Raw genomic sequence first — 19,432 nt, forward strand, 5'->3', positions numbered from 1 at the left:
GCTCGGGTGGGATGGGGCGGCGCCGGGAGAGAGAGGGAGGGAGCGCGGCGACGGGAGCCGGGAGGGCTCAAGGCGCGTTCTCCGCCCCGCCCTTCTCCACCTCCTGCCCTCGCCCGCTCCTCCTCCCTCGTCCCCGAGGAGGCGAGCGCTCAGCGGGAGCCGCCCGGACAGGGAGAAGGAGCCGCGGCCGCTCGGTGAGTGCCGCCCGCCGCCCGAGTCCCGCGCTCGGGGGCACCGGGAGGCTCAGCCGCCTCCCCGGCGCTGAGGAGAGACACGGCGGGCCACAGGTTCGAGCCTCGCCGCCGGCAGCGCTCCGTGCCGGGTTCCTGCCCCGCGGCACCCGTGGGAGATGGCAGGTGTGGGGAGAAGGGCGGTGACAGGGTGCGAAGGGGCTGGGGAGGCAGCGGGCCCGGCCGGGCGGCGGTGCGCTCCCTGGGGCGGCGGCCAGCGGAGCCCCGTCCCGCCCGACGCCGCTGCCAACTTTCTGGGAGTTCGGGAGGGCTCCTGCTGCGTGCCGGCTTCGCCTCCTTCCTCTCCCCGCTGCCCCCGGCGCCGCCGCCCTGCTCTCCCTGTCTCCCCGCCTGTCCCTCCCGGCCGCCCCTTCTCCCGCCGTCGTGGGGCAGCCGTGGGGCGGCGGCCGGGCAAGAGGGGGGGCAAGGGCCGCCGCCGTCCCGGGGTGAGGGGGGACAGGGACGACACGGTCACACTCGGGCGTCCCCGGTACATTGGCCCCGGATCGCCCCCTCCGCTGCTTCCCCTACAAATAAAACTCACCCCGGGCTGGTGTTCCACAGCACACCCTCACCCCCCCACGCCCAGCCCTGTGTGACTGATCTCCCCACGGTTCTGCGAAAAAAGTCGTGTTAATTCACCGGCTGCAGCTGGCAGCCTGTTTGCTACAGTCACGCACAGGGGTGGAGGAGAAGCCTGCGGAGTGAGTCATGGCTGTAAGAGGCCCTCCGGTTGTTTATGGCAAAACCCAGGGGGTGGCTCATTCAACATGTGGGAAATCCGGGGAGTAAGCGTGGCCTCGATCCATCCTACAAGGACAGGGCAGTGGTACCTGTACCTAGCACCCCCTGCCCCAGCTCGCTGTCGAGCTGCCTGAGAAAGGAGGTGAGGAGGTTGCCTTTTCCTCTCACAAGGAGGGCTTGTGGTCAGACTGTCATAGCTAGCTGCAGGAGTTTTGCATTTGTCAGCGTTTCCATTATAAGTGTACTTTTTATGTAGTTTGCAACATGGCTATAAATATATGCCCTGGGTTGAAATTTGGTTGATGGCCTCTTCTCTATGTAAGCGACTTTTGAAATGATTCTACTTAGATGCTAAGTGGAAATCCATGGAAAATACTGGCTTTTTATATTTCTTTTGACTTTAAAGTTTAGCTATTTACACACATGGACTCATTTACAGCTGTTACTCCAAAAAATATCTTCACCCCGAGTTTGTTAAATTGGGGAAGAGTTTAAGGGCTTTGGCTCTGTAGGCATTGCTCAATAGTTAGTGCAGCAGAGACTCTGAAGACTGGGTCCGTGCTACCTCGAGGGAGGGCACCTCCCTACAGAAGGGACACGGGACAACACTGTGTCTCCTCACGGTTCTAACCCCCGAGTGCAGCTCCAATGCCTCAGCACCGTGGACAGGAAGCTGGTGTTAAAATCAAGGCAGCATATGTTGACTTCCCTCCGTGGGATTTTAAATTTTTGTTCTTTCTTTCTACCGTGTCCATTGAATTGCTGGGTCTGAGATAGGGAGCAAGTCCAGGATTTAGGAGCTTTCGTTATATACCTCTGTATACGCACTGGATCTTGATCCGGTGAAACATGCCTGCCACCCAGTGGATGTCGCTGATCCCTATATATTCTATACGTTTACCGCCTCTCCCCCGTGCCCGGCCCTACCCCGCGGGTGAGTTTGCAAAGCCAAGTGCTCAGGTTGCCGGGCTCATCTGTACGGCCCCTGTGCCCGAGGATGGTGTTGGTCGTGGCAGCGTCCAGCTGTCCTTCCCGGCCGGCTCGGGACCAGAGGTGCGTCCCCCCAGCTCTGGCTGGGCAGCAGAGAGGAGAGGTAACGTGAATGAGGCAAACAACTGTACCGAGAGGGACAGGCAGCTTCGTGGCTGAGACAGCTGGAGAATCGGATTTTGCAGCTCCTGCCGTTGATTTCCACATAAACATAAAGGTTTTTTGCCCGTGGTCTGTTGGGTTTTCTGGGAGTCTGGCCTGAGTCCCTGGGATCTGCTTCACAGTTATGCTAAACTTAACCATCTGGAACATAAGTGAGTGTCTGTTTGCTCTCTGTGTACAGAAGATGTTTTGCAGGTCTAAGCATGCTAGAAATACAAGCCTTGAGTGTCAGAATTGCTCACTCGGTGTCCATAGTTTTTTTCTTTAATCTATCTTAGTTTCCCATATTAAAAATATGTGGATGACAGTATCCTTTATCTTACAGATTACTGTAGTGATGAAAACTGTATAAGCACCCGAGAGAAAATAAATAATTTCCTCTGTGATTTGAAAGTGTGTGGTGATGCTCTAGAGAACAAGGGCAAAAAGAGGAGTTTGTGTGTTAATTATAGCAAAGCTTCAGTGGGAAAAAATGTGACTAGGTCAGTGGCAAATACAGATTGATCTAATTAGAGATGGATGCATATGAGCACTAGGAGACATTTTTAGTTACTGTAGATCACTTAGTTCTAATCATTTCTAAATTCTGCTTTGCTTATCATGTTTTTAATACTGCATTTTGTAAGTAATTTCCTATGTTTTCTTTCCCTTAGGAAAAGCAGCAAAGGGCAGATAGGCAGCTTAGGGTAGCATATTTGTGTCACTGTCCTTCATCAGCTGGATTCGTAATGTCACAAGTGGGACTCTGCTGTCAGAGCCCCCTGCTGAGGGTAACCAGTGCTGGTAGCTTGTGGCTGTGGTCTGTGTTGCTGCACTTGCTCATATCCCTCGTGTTGTCTGATCACAGTGAGGAGCCGAGAAGAATGTGGATGTGGCCTAGCAAACACCTACTGAATCGCACACACTGCGATTTGGTTTTGGACATTTGACCAAATGCAGGTGGACTTTTCGTGGGGGCAGCAAAATGGGGACCTCCAATATATGGGCTCCACCCTCATTCAGATCTGTCATCAGGAGATGGAAGAGCATAATAGCTTTTCAAGTTTGCCACATGCCTGTTGCTGTTGGGAGACAGCATTTTCCCTGGTTTTGTTCTGAGCATAGCTCAAGTATTTTGGCTGAGTTCTTCTAATCCCGGTCTGCCTCTTTCTGCACCCCTCACTCAGAGGTAGCTTCTAGAGCACATGGAACAAAATTTAGCCTGAGGCAGACATTCAACTTGGAAAATTTCAACTCAAGCAGTCAAAGTCTGGCCAAGTTACAAGCAGCTGGAAGCAGCATCTTGCATTGGAAGTGTTCAGCAGCTGCCTAATAGGCGATGCTACAAGCTTCACCAATCCTGTGTATATGTTTGTGCACATGGATATATGCTGCTGAATTACAATGCTATTTCATTGGTTACATGGTCTACTAACTGTTTTTTTGGTGGGTTTTTTTTTGTTGTGTTGTGTTGTTTTTTTGTTGTTGTTGTTGTTTTTTTTTTTTTTTTTTTTTTTTTTTTACTAGAGAAAGGAACCTAAACATCTTTGGTTAATGCTGAGAGTGATTTTCCTTACTCACATTATTCATTGTTTTCCTGGCTGAAAAATTGAAAACTTTAAAATGGAGCCTCTGAAATAAAAAACAAGCCAGGGCTTACTCGTTCTGAATATTTCAAAATGACTTAACGACTGTTAAAGACCAGTTTACAGTAGAACTAAAGCAAATTGCTTCCCAGCGTTTTGAACTGTAAAAACCCCACATCTCCCAAATTCCTACCCTATTCATCAACTGCTCTATTGTGGCAGACTCACCCTGTATTGTGTCCCTGATATATCTATTAAGTCTGCAGTGAAGTGTGAGTTTAAAACAATTGTGCCATGGAGTCACTGTGGAATAAATACCACAAACATTGGCAAAGTTTCTTCATAAATCTTTTTTAGTTTAGAGAGGAACTTAGGCGTGCCTTTCTTCTTCTATGGGAGTGCAGCTGTTTCTTGTGAGGTTCCCTGGGGGCTGGATCTTGGTGTAAGGCTGGTTAATATCAATATATTCACAGCTTTTGTGATGATATTGCATCATTACCAGCACATTATGTGCAGGTTTGTGCACTCATGAAACAAGTTACTAGTACATGATACTCCAAATAATTTTCTTAAATGATCAGCATCCATCAGAAGGCATTTTTCATGCAGCCACATACAAAGGAACCAGGATTGTGGTTACGCCAGCACGATAGGGGATTGTCCTCAAAGTGGTAATTTATTGGAAGAAGGCTTAAGAATTTGTGCAAAGAATCATCTCAGTGGGAGTTTTCATTGCAGTGCTGCCACTGAAGTGTGGGCTTGGCTGTGTAGCAATATAAATATTGCACAGAAGTAGGAAAGTACGTGGCATTAGTAAGATCACAGGAATTCCATGTCTAGTTTTGCTGCTCACGCATGAGGAAGGGTGTGATATATTAATAAGAGCACAGTGACAAAAGTGATCCAGGGTTTGGAGACCAGGTGTCACAATTGCAGATTGTACATCTGAGAGAGGAAATGGTGCCTGTATATATTATTCATGTGTGTAAGGAAAATATGTAATATTTACTTGACCATCCAGTGTCTGAGAGATGAAGTTAGGCATGTTGTACTTTGAAATAATAAGTAGCAACAAGTGCAGTAAAGGATTGTAGTGGATTTGCTGTTGCTGAGAGTGTTTAAAGTTACTGGGGTTTTCTTCTCAAAGATGTGCTTTCACTTGCTCTGGTGGAGGATGTTTCCAGTGTGTGTAGAAAGGGGAAGGACTTTATTCCATTCACCTGCATTTTTCCCTAGATTGAAAAAACAAGATTACTTGCAGTGCTTTCTGTGTATTGTAGCACATGTTGCTACCTTGAGAAGATGACAATAAAATGCCATATTTCAGAACTTGGCTGGTTTTCTCCTGGGTTGGGAGGACCATTTTTTCTTGGTGCCTAATTTGACTTGTGGGAGTGTGATTAATTATTGTGTACTTCTCTCGAGAGTATCAGCATCTGGTGGCAGCTGGTGACAGGATATCAGATCCTCACTTTACAGTCCCTTCCTGTTCCCAGGTTGGTGTATCATCTTTCTTTGTTCAGGATACTGTCAGTTATATTCAGGGATGAAAAAAAATTTCTGCCTTTAGATAGGCAAGGACGTTGCTCAGTACTCAGAAGTCAGCTGCTCACTGCTCTCCCCTTAACCATCTCTCTGTCCTTCGGGCATTCTTCTCCTGCAGCCACATCTGCTCAAGCAGACAGAGGCAGGCGCTGTGCACATGGCCTGGCAGCAGAACACCCCCGCAGTCACTAAAACAACAGAGGGTACGGCAGTGAAATCATTTTGTAACCTGAAACATGACTGACTTCCTGAATCAAGTTGAAGCATTACCTGCAATACTCCTTTTCAGGCAGCTTCACAATAAACCTGAAGGTTTAATTTGGCCTGGGAATTGAACTTGAGCCTCGATGGCTATGAGACGGTGCTTTATAATTCCATAGTCCATTCTTTTTGATATAACAAACAGACATATTTTTTCCCCTGGCAGCTGAACTAGGACAAATATACTCTAAAGTGTTGAATTATTTCTTTCTGTAAAAAACTCATTTTATTGCATGTACTGTAGCATATATGGATTCAAAAGTCTGATGTTCAGTCTTTTACAGCGGTTTTGATTTGTCTTTTTCATTCACACTTTAAGATATCCTATGAAGGTTTTAAGGTAATAAAACATTTTCTATATAAGATGAATTTACTGGAAGTTTTCTTGTTGAGAACAACTGAAACTTGGGAAGACCAAGTTCTTGTAAGTCACTATCTTTAGACTTGAAAGCATGTATATAAAGCATCCACTGACTTAGAAATAATCAAGCACGCCTCTCAAACGTGATTTTTAAATACATTTTCCTCATCTGCCCTATTGAGATGTTCTTGTTTGAGAAAATAATGACAATACAGCCTTCTAAGGTTTGGCCCATATGCCTGTTGCTATGTTCATTGGAATTAATAATAATGCACTATTGATTTCTAAGACATGCAGGAGCCAACTTAATAATGCAAGTACAAATCACATTGAATGTTTTCAATTTTAAAGAGGTCTAGTTAGGCTTTTTAATAGGTTTCCTCTCAGAAAATGGCAGAATCAGAGAACAATAAATTTGGCATTATGTTTCAGTACTTGCATAAAACTTGTGTTAATATAAGATGATAGTGAGTATTGCCACATTGTGTCTGTTTTGAAAGTGCAGTCATGGGTTGTAGTTTGCCACTTTGTGACATTTTACTATGTTTATAATATTTAGTGAGTTTCATTCCCTTCCTGGTTGTGAGGGGAGACAATGTTTGAGGCTGAGATTAAAATTGTCAGAATTATTAAGTGTCCATCTCAGCGGCATATGACATTTGAACATTATACTCTTAAATGGTTGAGCTATATAGCTGACTGTTTGTATGCTTAACAGCACAAATTTATGTGTGTAGGGTAATTACGCACCCTGAATTAACAACTGCTAGAAATAATAGTAGGACTGTGTTATCTGTCAGGTTTGATTTTCCACCTCACCACAGCCAAGTGTCACTATAATCAGAATAGTCAATAGGTGTTTTTATGGAATGCATTACTCTGTACCTGTTGTGCAAACTTCCCATTTGGTCCCTAATCCAGCACACTTGTGGCCACTGAAGATGTAGTTTTGCTCACTCTCCAGAATTTAACTTACTTCTTTTATTTGTATGTGTGTACAGAAATCTTATTTTCTTGTTAAAACTTAGTACTAAAACCCACTTGTCTACTCTAGGCAGTGGATATCCTGGGGTTTTTTTTCCTCCATGAATACAATAGTGACATTAAGCAGTTACATTGTCTGGAGTTCCTGGTGATACAGTCATCAACAAAATTTAATAAGATGTTTCAGCTTGCTTGACCTTGTTCTGTGGCTCATTTGCGTGCCATAGATTCAGGTAGGAAGCCAAGCACTTTCCAAGTCCTGGCAGAAGGTTTCTCACATGGTATCTGCTGCTGCAGCTTCTGTTTCAGCATCTGCTGCTGCCCAGAGAGGCACTGCCACTGTGACATTTGCAGCAGCTTGCATGTTAGCCAGGGTTGGACCATTCTGGGGGGTGTTTGGCTCTTGAGAGAGGGGCCATGAGCTGGTGGTGGAGCAGTGGAACTGTCGGTGGAGAAGCTGTAGGATTCTGCAACTTGCTGCAGACCTTCAAAGACCTTTTCCAGGCAAGGAGGTATTGAACAGCATTCTGATATCTGTTCTCTGTTCTTTCATTCTGTTAAAAGAGAAACTTCTAGGAAAAATTGAAAGGTCTATTGATTTTAAGGTCCACTGTTGATCAAGAGAATTACAGCAGATATGTTTAAGAGAAGCTGAGGGTGGACTTTGTCACCAGTTTACTGGAGAGGTGACGAGATTATGCTGTCCTGTGTCATGGGATTTGGTATTTTTTAAGATAAATGACAAGGGAAGTGGTATTGTGGGTAAGAGGACAGCAAGACTGATCAGAAAAAGGATGGTGACAGTACTTAGTGTTCATGTACTGCCATAGGAACACTGACTGATCCAAATTTGTCACAGTTGAATCCAACATCTGGTTATGTTGTGATAATAATGTGTTGTCTAACAAACAATGAATCTGTAGAGCATAGTCCATAGCTGTGATATCTGTTTGTCTTCTGCATCAGTCACACCCCCACCCCTGGCAGCTAGTCACTCTTGCATTTACTGTCCCTGACCTGCCAGCTGAAATCAGGAACCCTTCTCTTTCTGCTAAAATTATTTTGCTTAACTTATCTGGTTAAAATGTAGATTTATTTCACTCAAGACAAACTGGGGAGCTTAGGTGGCAAAGCTGAGGCAGGTTCTGATAAATGTGCTGAGAAACTGCTGGGGGAATGGTTAAGGAAATCAGTGGTGTGTTAGTGGAGATATTGGAAATGAGATGTATCTATAGAATCTAGAACTGTAAACCTTTCTCCAACTTTGTGCTGGCAGACCTGTGCCAGCATTTTACTTTTATGTTTCCCTCTGGTAGAGGGGAATTATACTCACGTGGAGTTTTGCACAGAGAATAGACCCCCCCAACACCTGCTTACCTCCACAGAGGTAGAGCTGAGCTCTTTTCTTATGTGTTTGGATTGCCATGTGCACTGTGTAGTTGTCTTTCACTGGATGCTTTTTCAAGTGAAACCATCATCTTATGCCATCCAAAACAAATCTCCAGGGTTTTGTTTTTTTTTTTTCAGGTCTTCTTAGTTGACCTAATTTTGTGGGTTAACAGATTCGGTCTGAAGGATTTATAAAAAGATTACTAAGAATTTTTCAAATTCTGTTTTCAAATGTTAATATTATCACATAGCAAAGCTTGGCAACCATTACAGGTATAATATTTAATTAATGAACAAACTGGTTTCTCATCATAAGTATACTGCACCCATGATGGTGAGAGACAGAAACACACTTTTATATTCTTTGCAAACAACCATTTGTGAAATTTTTCCAGGATGCATCTATTGATGTTAAATTGTTTCTGTGTCCTTAAGATAAGGTATACCAATATACTTCTATCATTATTGTACTCTTTTGGGAGGGTAGGGGGTGATTGCTTCATTGCCTCATTTGAAGTGAATTATTGCAAATGCAATACCTAAAGTCTGATGTAGCTGCTTGCTTTGCCTCTGGATGTACATTTTGGGGCAGTCTAAAGCAGAGGTCAGATAGAACAGATTTTCAGGACAGCATGTTTTCAGGATGTTGTTGGCATAAAAGGTCGTGTGTTTTGTGCAAGAAAACCATTATGTTAACCTTTGTAGATGTTGTATTTTGTTCCTCTGAAATAAAAGCTGAGTTAGAAATGGGCATTTCTGTTTTACCGTTGTGTGTGACTAGCAGCTGAAAGGTCAAGTCATACATGAGACTGTTACTGTACAAGCCCTCCATTGTTTACCAGGTAGGTGCGTTTTTTCTTCTTTTCCCAAATCTATACACATTAGTCAAAGAAAATGACTAATTGCATGTTTTCCTGAAGGAAAAAAAGGTATCTTTAGAGAGAATGCCTTTACTGTGGAGAATTACTGCGAAGTACTGTGTACTTCTTCACATACTTTCAGATTCAGACTGGGTTTCAGATCTCATGTCTTTGCTTCAACACCTGTCAAGAATATTACTTTTCAAAAAATTCTTTAATTCTCTAGGTCTCCTGGATTCGAACTTTCCTTATTTCAGATTGACATCAAGGCAGCAACAATAAATGTAGTTGGACACTGTGTAGTTTGTTGGAGTTTCTGGTGTATGATGTGGTGGATAACCATATCAACTCTGCCCATCTTTTTTGGGGGGGTTGGAACATGTATGTTCAGATACAAGTTCCCATTCTGTTTATGTTATTATCAGACTGAGCAGTAGTCTTGCTGTACATGTTTCAATCAGCAGAAGTATTTGTGCAGGTGCCATTAAAGGAAGAAAATGCATAATTGTGGTTCTTTTGCATAGCACTGTGATCACATTTGAAGGATGACTGCTTTTTAGCAGAGCAACCTATCCTAAATGGGAAGTATTAGGGAAACCACTGAATTTGGATACAGTGTTTAAGAAACTGGAGGACAGATGTGAGAAGGTGGCATTATGAACGCTGTCACTGGTACTTTGTGTGCTCCCACTTTACCTAGTTACATTTTTAAATAATGGCTTTCAGTTTTTTACTGAACTGGAGATAAATAAAAATAAAAATTCTGAAAGTTTTTGTTTTGTTTTTTCACCATTATTGGGAGGAATCTTTTTTTTGGGATTACTTGTTTCATCTGCCAGAAAAATATTACTTGCCATCTCCAGATAAGCAGGGAGGAAATGACAATTGTATGTGGATTCTGACTGGAACATGATCAGAGCTTGAGTGGCTTAAAAGCAGATGTCTCCGTGCTTTTGCTCTAGAGAGCCACCACAATCAAATTTTCCTATCTTTATTACAAAATGTATCTTGAATATTCATTTATATGCCTGAAGAATGGGGAATAGAGCTAGGAATGAAAGAAAATAAGGTAAAACAAATTAGAAAGGGAAGGAAGTAGAAAAAGGCAACCTAAACTAGCTTTCTCCTTCTATCTGTAAGAACATGAGCCAGGGAAATGAGAGAGAAGGAATTGAATAGTCCCACTGGTAAAGTTGTGATAATTGAAACTCCTATTGAATAACTGGGAGCTAGATCAGTGCTTGCATAAGAATGTTGAGTTAAATTGATTACCTGTAGTGAGAAATTTACCTCCCTCTCATCCTGTTTAGTGTGGATATTTGGTTACTGAAGGATTTTTTGTGTCCTTTTTAAGAACAGTTACCTTTTGTTAAATGTGAGAGAAATGGACTCCAATCTGAATGCTGCTACACAGCAGCAGCTAACATTGAAGAGCAGTTACCTGTAATTACAGCTTAAATCTCTTTCCCCTTGTCTCCTGAACACAGTGTTAGTGTGGTGTAGTTTTGAGGACATTAAGAGCATGAAGCGTGGACAAGCAGTTTTTTCACCTAATTAATGATCAGATTTTCTAAGTGAATGGTAACCATCAGTGAAGCACCAGAGCTTTCCCAGATGGATATGACCAAGACTTCAAACTCCAGATCTTCCAATTCCTTTTAGACAGTCTGGACTTACTTTGCTGTGCTTTACAAATGAGGAGGGAGGTACAGAAAACCTCAAGCAGTTCCGTGGGGAGTCCGGTGTGGTTGTTAGCTTGGGATTGGTGCCAGTGATCAGACCTGAGGGGAAAGTAATGGGGAAAGTGAGGCACTGAGGCCCTGTAAGGGATGTAGAGAAAAAGAGTATATGAATTAGCAGCCTGCCACCAGTTGTGTTTTAACTCAGTAGTGGTATTTGTTCTTTTTTTTCCCCAGATGATTTCAACTCTTCGCACTTTTGGTGTTTAATAAAAGTGTAAACGAATGGATGACCAGGAGATACCTTTTTGGGGCTTTGCTTGCATAGCTAGTAGAAGTATTTCTGGTCTGCTCAGAGTCACAGAGATGGTGTGCATGAACAGGTGTTCAAAGTCAGGTTGGATGGGGCTTTGAGCAACCTGATCTAGTGCAAGAAGTCCCTAGCCATGGTGAATAGGGTGGACTAGATGATCTTTGAAGGTCCCTTCCAACTCAAACTATTCTATGAATCTGTGATGTTGATGCAGAGAGGAGCTCTGTAACAAAACAAAATGTCTGTAGCCCTGTGGAGAAGGACTTGGGGGTTCTTGGGGATGAAAAACTGTACATGAGCCAACAAGTGTGTACTTGCAGCCCGGAAGGCTGCTCACATCCTGGGCTGCAGCAAAATCAGCATGGCCAGGAGGATGAGGAGGTGATTCTTCCCGTTGGGGAGATCTCAGCTGGAGTGCTGCATCCAACTCTGGCATCCTCAGCAGAAAAAAAAAAAAAAAAAAAAAGACATGGACCTCTTAGAGCAGCTCCAGAGGAGCGCCATGAAGATGATCAGATGTCTGGAGCACCTCTCCTACAAAGTCAGGCTGAGAGAACCTGGAAAACAGAAGGCTCCAAGGAGACCTTATTATGACTCACAGAAAGGAGGGATAGGGACTTTTTATGTCAGATAGTGACAAGAAGCAATGATTTTAAACTAAAACTGGGCCAATGAAATAATTATACAGTTTTCCCCATTCCTCTGTTTTGCTTTGTCTATGTGGATTACCAGCTTTTTGCTGCATTAACTCTGACCTGCAATCCTCAGGTTGGGTGTTCAGCCTACTCCTTTCTGCCTAGAAGCATGAATTCTTCCCTGGGCATTGTACCTGTTGATTTGTACCCAAAGTAGGGTGCTCCCTCCTCCATTTTCTCTCTATATGATATCCAGCTGCCACTTCATCACAAAAATGCAAATCTGCATTTTCTGATGATGCAGGTAGAATTTTTCCTGTTTGCTGTGTGATGAATTTTCCAATTTGTTGTATAATTTTGTTCCATAAATCCTGTACCTCCAAATCTGACTTTTGCTGGAATGGTGCACAAATAATATACTTCGGGTGGCTTTGAAAACATTCGCTGGATAATGTCATATACTTGAGTAGAAAGGGGAAATTTAGTATGTTTTAGTATATTAAGGAAAATTAATATATTTTCAGAAAGTTAAGTAGAAATAATGCACCTAACATTGTTACAATCATCTGGAACCACAACCCTGAGACAGATTATTTAGGATCTTCTGGGGAAGAAGCAGCCTGCTGCATGCAAGTAAGGATTAGCAATAAAAGAATTAAAGGGTGCTTGTTTAGGGTAGGGGAATTCATTTTCTCATGAAACAGACTAGCAGGAAGTAAGCTCCTGCTAGCTTATGCAAAGCAGCAAGGGATCATAATCATACAACCAACAGAACTAAGGATGAGAGCAATTAATTAAAAAAAAACCCAAAAAAGTAATTTTCTTTACTCTTTCTCCTTCCTCAGAAAGATCATTGACTATATCTTAAAAAAAGTTGTTTTAATTATTGTTATTCTGAATATTAAAATTAAATTAGTTTGATGTTACTTTTCAATTACACAGGAGGATTTCTGAGATCTCAGTCACAAGTGATATTTTTGTCTGTTATGCAAAGCTGGAAAACATTTCTAATGAGTCTTGCTAAAAATGGGGAGCATTAAAAGGAAAAGTTCAGGAAATAAAATTAGTTACAGAGATCCAGTAGAGTAAACACTCTGAATTTAGATTACCATGCTAGAGAGTGAGCTCTCCTGTTCCTTGATGGTGGAGGGCGTTGAAATCCCTCCATTCTAGTGGGGTGTTTTCAGACCACACATATCTTTAAAGCTGATGGACCTTCTATAAATGCTGGACAAAATGGATTATAGGGTTAAACATATATATTGAAATGCTAAAGACACAAATTAGACTGAAATAATAAATATAAATTATACATAGTACTTTGACTGTAGCATTGAGAATACTAAATCTTTGTGACAGGTTATTTGGGGAGAATATTGAGCTGCTTCCATTAATAACAGAATGACCTCTGTTAGTAGAAAGCAGGAGGAAAATCACACGTGTGAAACTGTGCCTGCCATAATGTCTTCTTGTTCTCTTGGCCTCTGGTTCTCAATTTTGGTTTCAGGGCTCCCTAAACCACAGAACCAGGAAAGATGATCCCTGGGAGGCTTTTGGAAAACACATCATAGTAGCAGCAATTCTCTCTGGAGCTGAACCTCTGTGCCTGTTTAGGATATGTCCAACTGCTGTACCTTGTTTTTATGGGCAAATGACAATAGCAGAAGTGATGGTTTGGTTTATTGGACTGATCCACAGCATCTGAGTCCTACAGGATTTGCTTGTAGGACTGCTTGCCTGGCTGAAGATGAGCACAGAGATGGAAGCTGTTGTTTTTCTGACTTGAAATGTAACTGAGAGATAAAAATGTTGGCCTTCCAGCAGCCAGTTCCCCTTCCCAGCAGCGCTGAGCTCCTCAACACCTCTCCTCTTTGTGTCACTGCAGTCTTTATTTTTTTTTTTCCTCTCTTCTACATGATTTATGTATTCACCAATTGGTTAATGTAGCATGTATTTGGATAGGTAAGCCTGCTACTAAAAATATTATTTCCTGAATGAGCAAGTAACCAGGTTGGGTTTCTAGCTAACTGTTCTTTAATAGCCAGGTCTCTGCCTGAGTGAGTTGCAATGGAAAATTGATTAATTCACATGAGCTTCTTTTTTTTGCAATTTATTTTCTATCTCCTGCCTCTTCGAGTTACCACTTTTATCTTTCTCCATTAATTAGAGCAGCTGGAAGAGCAGTAATAAACATACTTTCCTTTCCTTTGTGTTCACATCCTGAGCAGTGCAGAAATACCCTGTTGCATTCTTGTAAGCATCTGAAATATTTGTGGAACTCTAGCTCAACATTTTTCTAAAAATGATGTTTATCTGGATTTCCTTTAATTCCATGAATTTGGTCTGCATCCATGCATGGAGTCAGCACAAGTGTGTGAGGCAGCCAGTGTGGCCTGGGTAAGGGGGCAGGATTGAAAGGATAAAAGAAATTGGACTAGAAGTAAACACTTTTTCATCTGACCGGAGCAGTAGAAAAACTTGCAGCGACCACCCTGACACGTGCATCTGCTGGCTGCTCTTTTTGTTATTGTCTAAAACACAAATGTGGATAAATAATTCCCCGGTACTTCTTTAAGACATCAGCAGTAATTTTAGTGCGGATGGCTTTCTGGGACTGCTCAGCCTCCGCAACCTGACTCTCTGGTCTTTAAATGAAAATTAATTAAAAAAAAAAAAAAAAAAAAAAAAAAAAAAAAAAAAAAAAAAAAAAAAAAAAGAGAGGCAGCTGCAGAAGTGCAGCTTTGGGTCCAGTACTGTGTAGCTAAGGGCGGTGCCTAGCTGTTCTCCCTCAGGAGAGGGTTTGATGGGGAACATGATGATCCCTCCCCCTGTGCTCCCGCCCTGTAAGGAGGCCAAACAATAACAGCAACACTGACACCGCTGTGCTGTAACTTTGGCATGTGTCTGTGTGCTAGTGTCTGGGTGTACCAAATACTTTGTCTGTGATTAATAGCATTCCTTGCATAGAAACTTCTGAAAATCTCAGCTTCATTCTTGATTTTTATACTGATAGATAGAGACATTAAAAAAATCCGCTGTGGACACTGTTTTGGTTTTTGTTTTTTTTTTTCCTTCTTCCCAGTATGTGTTTATTATTCATGAATGTGTTGCAACATCCAAAAATGTAATGAGTGACTCACAGAATGAGCAGAGGAAAAAATACTGTTACAGTTTTTTAATGAGGATTTCTTAGCCAACTACAAAGTGTCCCAGTTAAGAAACCAATGTTGGACTATATAAAATTTGCCCAGTCCTTGGCTTTGTGTTCCTTCTGGATATATTTGCAACATAGTGTCACTTAGTATATATTTCTGTTCATTCAAGTCCCTGATTGTTTTTCTTTCTTGTGTCGGGGATTACAACACTCCAACATCAAAAAGAGAAACTACAGAACAACATGTTTACAAACAGTTCTGCATTTTGTGTTTGTGTGTGTAAGAAAGGAAAAGAGCTACACTGCTGGTGTAGTAACATCTCTAATGGTTTCAGATTAAGGTAGTATTTTTCAAAAACTATCCTTGCAAGGATTCCAGAGCAAATACAACCATCCTGTTAATGCAGCATAGCTCTGAAGTAGTATAGTAGTGGGGGATCTGAAGCTTGTGGGATTGTGTTGGGTGTGCTGTTCTACTTCAGGAATCAGAACTGACTTTCTTTCCAGAAAGATTGGTTCTTATTCTTGGAAAGTCTTGACTTTTCTTTCATTCATATGTTTTTGAATTTTATCTGTATTTATAAATTTTACTTCATGTCTTGTACCCTCTTACTTTTGTTGCTTTCTTGCACAACAGTGGGAAATCTGTATTTGCTTAAAAGTTTTGAGTGCAGATCTGTAGAGATAGGCAACCTAACCTTGTCTTTCAAACCAGCCGTACCCACAAGTGATCATTTCCTTTGTAAAGTTAAGGATCTAGCATAATATTACTGCAGTCAGGATTGTACAGATTTTTATTTTATTGAAGTATATTTTAAAGGAATTTTCAGGGCTGATACACATACTGTGTGAGAATTTGGAATAAAGACATTATATTGCTATACCCTTGTTGGTTCTCTCGGGATATTCAGTAATTCAATAACAAAAATGAGTTCATTTTGGCTTTGTTTGTTGCAAGTATGTTGTAGTGAGGTGTTCTGTACATAAAATAGTTTTGCCTTTACAATGCAAAGCTGTACTTGGGCCTTAATTAGAATTATACTATTTTCTGCCTTGTTTCTGAAACAGGCTGTGCCTTTTCAAACAGTAAGTTCTTCTAGATTAAAAAAAAAAAGTAAATCCAGATAGAGTTAGCTCTTTGTTGGTATAAAATGCATTCCTCTCTCCATTTCCTTCTGATTAGTTGCCTGGTTTCTTGTAGGGTGTGTGCTCAAATAGCTTCTGTAGATGGCATTCAGAGATGTAAGGAAAGTTGGCCTTTTTGGATCAGTTTAGTGACTCTGAATGGAGAACTGGAAATTAGCAAATTACAAGTGATTTGGATTTTAGGATGCCAAAGCTTTAACTGTCTGAGTGTGCTTACCAATAGCATTAGGTGATGTATGACAATTCTCATTTTTCTCCTGGGAAAACTTGGTAACATTGCATTGTATTTTGCAAATATTTCCAGATCATGTTTTCACTCTTTTTGTTTCATGATTTTCATGGGGTCTAAAGCTCACTGAAAGTAGTATGGAGTATAAATTTGTGCCGTCTCTATTTTTGTTTCTATGCGTGACTTGCCTTTGAGCTGTGGGTTTACAAGTTGACTTCTGTCACACTTACTGGCAGGGGTAATTATAGGATGTTGATGAACTTTCAGTGCACTTTCTGAAACAGACAGGCAAGGAGTGTGCAGAGGGAGGACAGAACAAGAGTTAGCTCAGATCAGAAAGCCATGGGTTAAGCAGTACCTTGTCCCTCCCCTCCGCCTGTAGCATTCCCAAGTAATGTATCTTTTTTTTTCTTTTTTTTTTTTTTTCTGACTGTTGTGCAATCATGTGAATCTTAGGGTAAAAAATTTACCTGCTGGCCCAGTGTAGTAGTTATTACTACCACAGAAGGAGGTCGGATGTCCTTGGATGGCAGTGCTCATCACAGTCTGATTTAGTTCAAGAGCAGCCAGCATTCCCCATCCACCCCAGTCAGCTTTCTGCCACAGTAAGGCATTTAATAGGATCAGTGGAAGGCTTAACAGGTACCCCATAGATCAGAACTAGTGCGAGGAGAGAATGGGAAGGAAAAGTGTGATTGGGGTTGGTAAAGAAGTGCTAGGGAGAAGTTGGAGCCTGTAATTTCTGGCTGAGAGTGAATCAGAGATTATCCTGTGTCAGAGCTGTATCTACTACCTGGATTTTTGCAATTCTTTTCTTCCACAGCTTGCTTGTCAGTAGAGAGTATACCCAGATTTTAAACCATTCTCAGAAATATTGAGAAGCATTACTTCTCAGCAGAGGCAAACCTAAAACAAAAGGAGGAAGGAAGGAACTTGAAAGAGTGAGGAAAAGTAGATTTTCCTAGAGGCTTGCCATTGCTGGGATGTGACCTAGGAATACCTTAGACGTGATCCAAGAAGAGTTTGTGCAAGGCTGTACAAGGTCAGGGGTTTGTAGCTGTGTGGGATGTTGCTGTACTGCTGGCAAAGACAGCACCTTTGCCAAACCTGCCCTCAGCAGGAAACACTGGAGGCACAGTTGGAAGGACAAAATGGACGAGGTTAAAGCTGCCTGGTGCTTGACTGTGAATCCATTTGATTTCAGACACCTCTCTAGCCCTTCTGCTACCAAGGAATCATTTCTGGAGACTTATGCTACCACAAACTTGTGTATTTTAAAAGATGACATTTACTATCTGAAGGATTCCAATTAAACACAGATGGCCAGGATACCTTCCCTCTCAACTTGTGAAAAGTATAGTGGCATTTTTATATGCACTTGTTTACTACTTTTCCTTTCCAACAATTCAACTAAAGTTCAGAAGACGAACACAGTGTAAAAGTAGACTGTATTTTCTCGAATTGATTGTGCTGTACTTTCACAGTGTGCACTAAAATATCACAGAACCATACCTTTAAATTGCAAATTAAGAACTGATAGCTGCATGGGCTGCTCTCCAGGCGTCATCTACATTTCTTCTCTGAGATTCTTTTCTATTGAAATCTCTGAAAATACAAGTTTGTAGATGGCAAGCAGTTGTCTTAAAAATATCAGAAGTGTATTGCCTGAATTTGTGATTAAGTTTTTAAATAATACAGTGGTAGGACTTCTCCAAGCCTAAAGTCCTAGCAGAGACTTCCTTTGGGCAGAGGAGTAAGTTACCTTAAAATCTCCTGATGCAATTTCTCGTTGTGTAAATATTTAGGTCATTTTGCATCTGGCAGCATTAGAAATTCACAGCACTGTCAGCCTGTGCTGTATGTGGCATCTACCCCCGTGGGAGGTGCTGCCCCACAAACCCAAAGTACCAGGACAGTAACACTGTGATAGATCCATATCATATTTATTGGATTAAAATGTAATAGCACCGCAACTAGTGTGTTTCCTATGTTGTACACAGGGAGAGAAGAAGGTGGAGGAGTTTGCGTGTTAAGACTTGGGTGAAAGCTGTTGTCCTTTCATACGCATCATGCTGGGCATATCCATTGCTCAGGTGCTCTTTAGGGCTGTGCTTGTGAATGGGATTGTTGGAAATTTTCCTTCCAGAGACACCTGAGATGAACTCTTCTGCAAAGCTTGAGATACTGGGACCCTACAAAAACAAATGCAAACCAGAAGGTTCTTAAATTGTATTTTTATCCAGTCTTGAGACAGAGTTTGATGAAGCCCCAAGTCTGTATGAGGTGATTGTATGAGGCTGAGCTGGGAGCAGGGTGGTGGCATCTCTTCTTGCAAGAGTGGAAAGGAGTTACAGCATCTTGAGCTGATTTAGGAATGGTACACAGGGTGTCACATAAATGGGGGCTTGCTAGGGCTTTTCATGTGGTGAACTTGTGTATAATGTAGCAGAAAAATAAAAAACTAAGAGCTTTTGGATCTAAATTTCCTGCTCCCTTTCCTTCATCAAAACAGTGGTTTCTCCTCCCCAGCCCCCGTCCAAAACTGAAAGCTGAACACAGTCACAAACCTTCCTTTTGGCTTGTTTTTCTGAGACTAAATGGCATGTCTTTCAGGTGGGGCAGGATACCTCCAGAGCACATCATTCTGGTGTGCCCTCGCGTGCCTTCAGAGTTTCAGGCTGCCCCTTGTGCAGGAGAGCTGCTTTGTTCTGCTCCTGTGCCTCCCGGCAGCCCATCTCATCCCGCCCTTGCAGACCTGTGGCTTTCAAAGCCAATTGCGAAGGAGGGAGGCGATTACCGAGGCAGGGTGTGAAAAGACAAGCAGCTTGCTTGGCTTCTTGAAGCCAGCAGAAGTGAGAGCCACATGCAGGTCGCTGCCACCCCAATCCTGCTGGGCTGCACTGCTCCCCTTGGAGCACAGCATTTGGCATATGTTTCTCTGGGAGCTGGGACCAACAGCAAGGTGAAAATGGTACTGTGCATTGTTTATTTATTTATTTATTTATTTATTTGTGCAGCCTTAACTTTTCTGCTGGTGGGCTCCACCCTCTGCCATGCTGTGCGGCTGCACAAATATTTGCTCTGGGAAACAGTGGGGGGAGTAGCTCAGTGCGAGGAATATGAAGCTGGGATGGAGTGGAGGGCTAAAGCTGTTTAAATTGGCTTAAGCTGTGCTGTTGGTCAGT

The 19,432-nt window shown here is 42.3% G+C and overlaps 1 protein-coding gene across 4 annotated transcripts in view; it reads left to right on the forward strand.

The window, feature by feature from the left end:
• Window positions 1-72: 72 nt before the first annotated feature.
• ELF1 (E74 like ETS transcription factor 1) overlaps window positions 73-19,432 on the forward strand; it is an 88,112-nt gene continuing 68,752 nt past the window's right edge. Inside the window, exon 1 of one of the 4 annotated variants that reach the window (XM_063392182.1) lies at window positions 73-194. The gene's annotated coding sequence lies outside the window, so the exon portion shown is untranslated. The other 3 variants (XM_063392177.1, XM_063392179.1, XM_063392183.1) reach the window with 3 other exon arrangements.

This window comes from Prinia subflava, chromosome 3 (assembly GCF_021018805.1).
Source record: "Prinia subflava isolate CZ2003 ecotype Zambia chromosome 3, Cam_Psub_1.2, whole genome shotgun sequence".
NCBI lineage: Eukaryota > Metazoa > Chordata > Aves > Passeriformes > Cisticolidae > Prinia > Prinia subflava.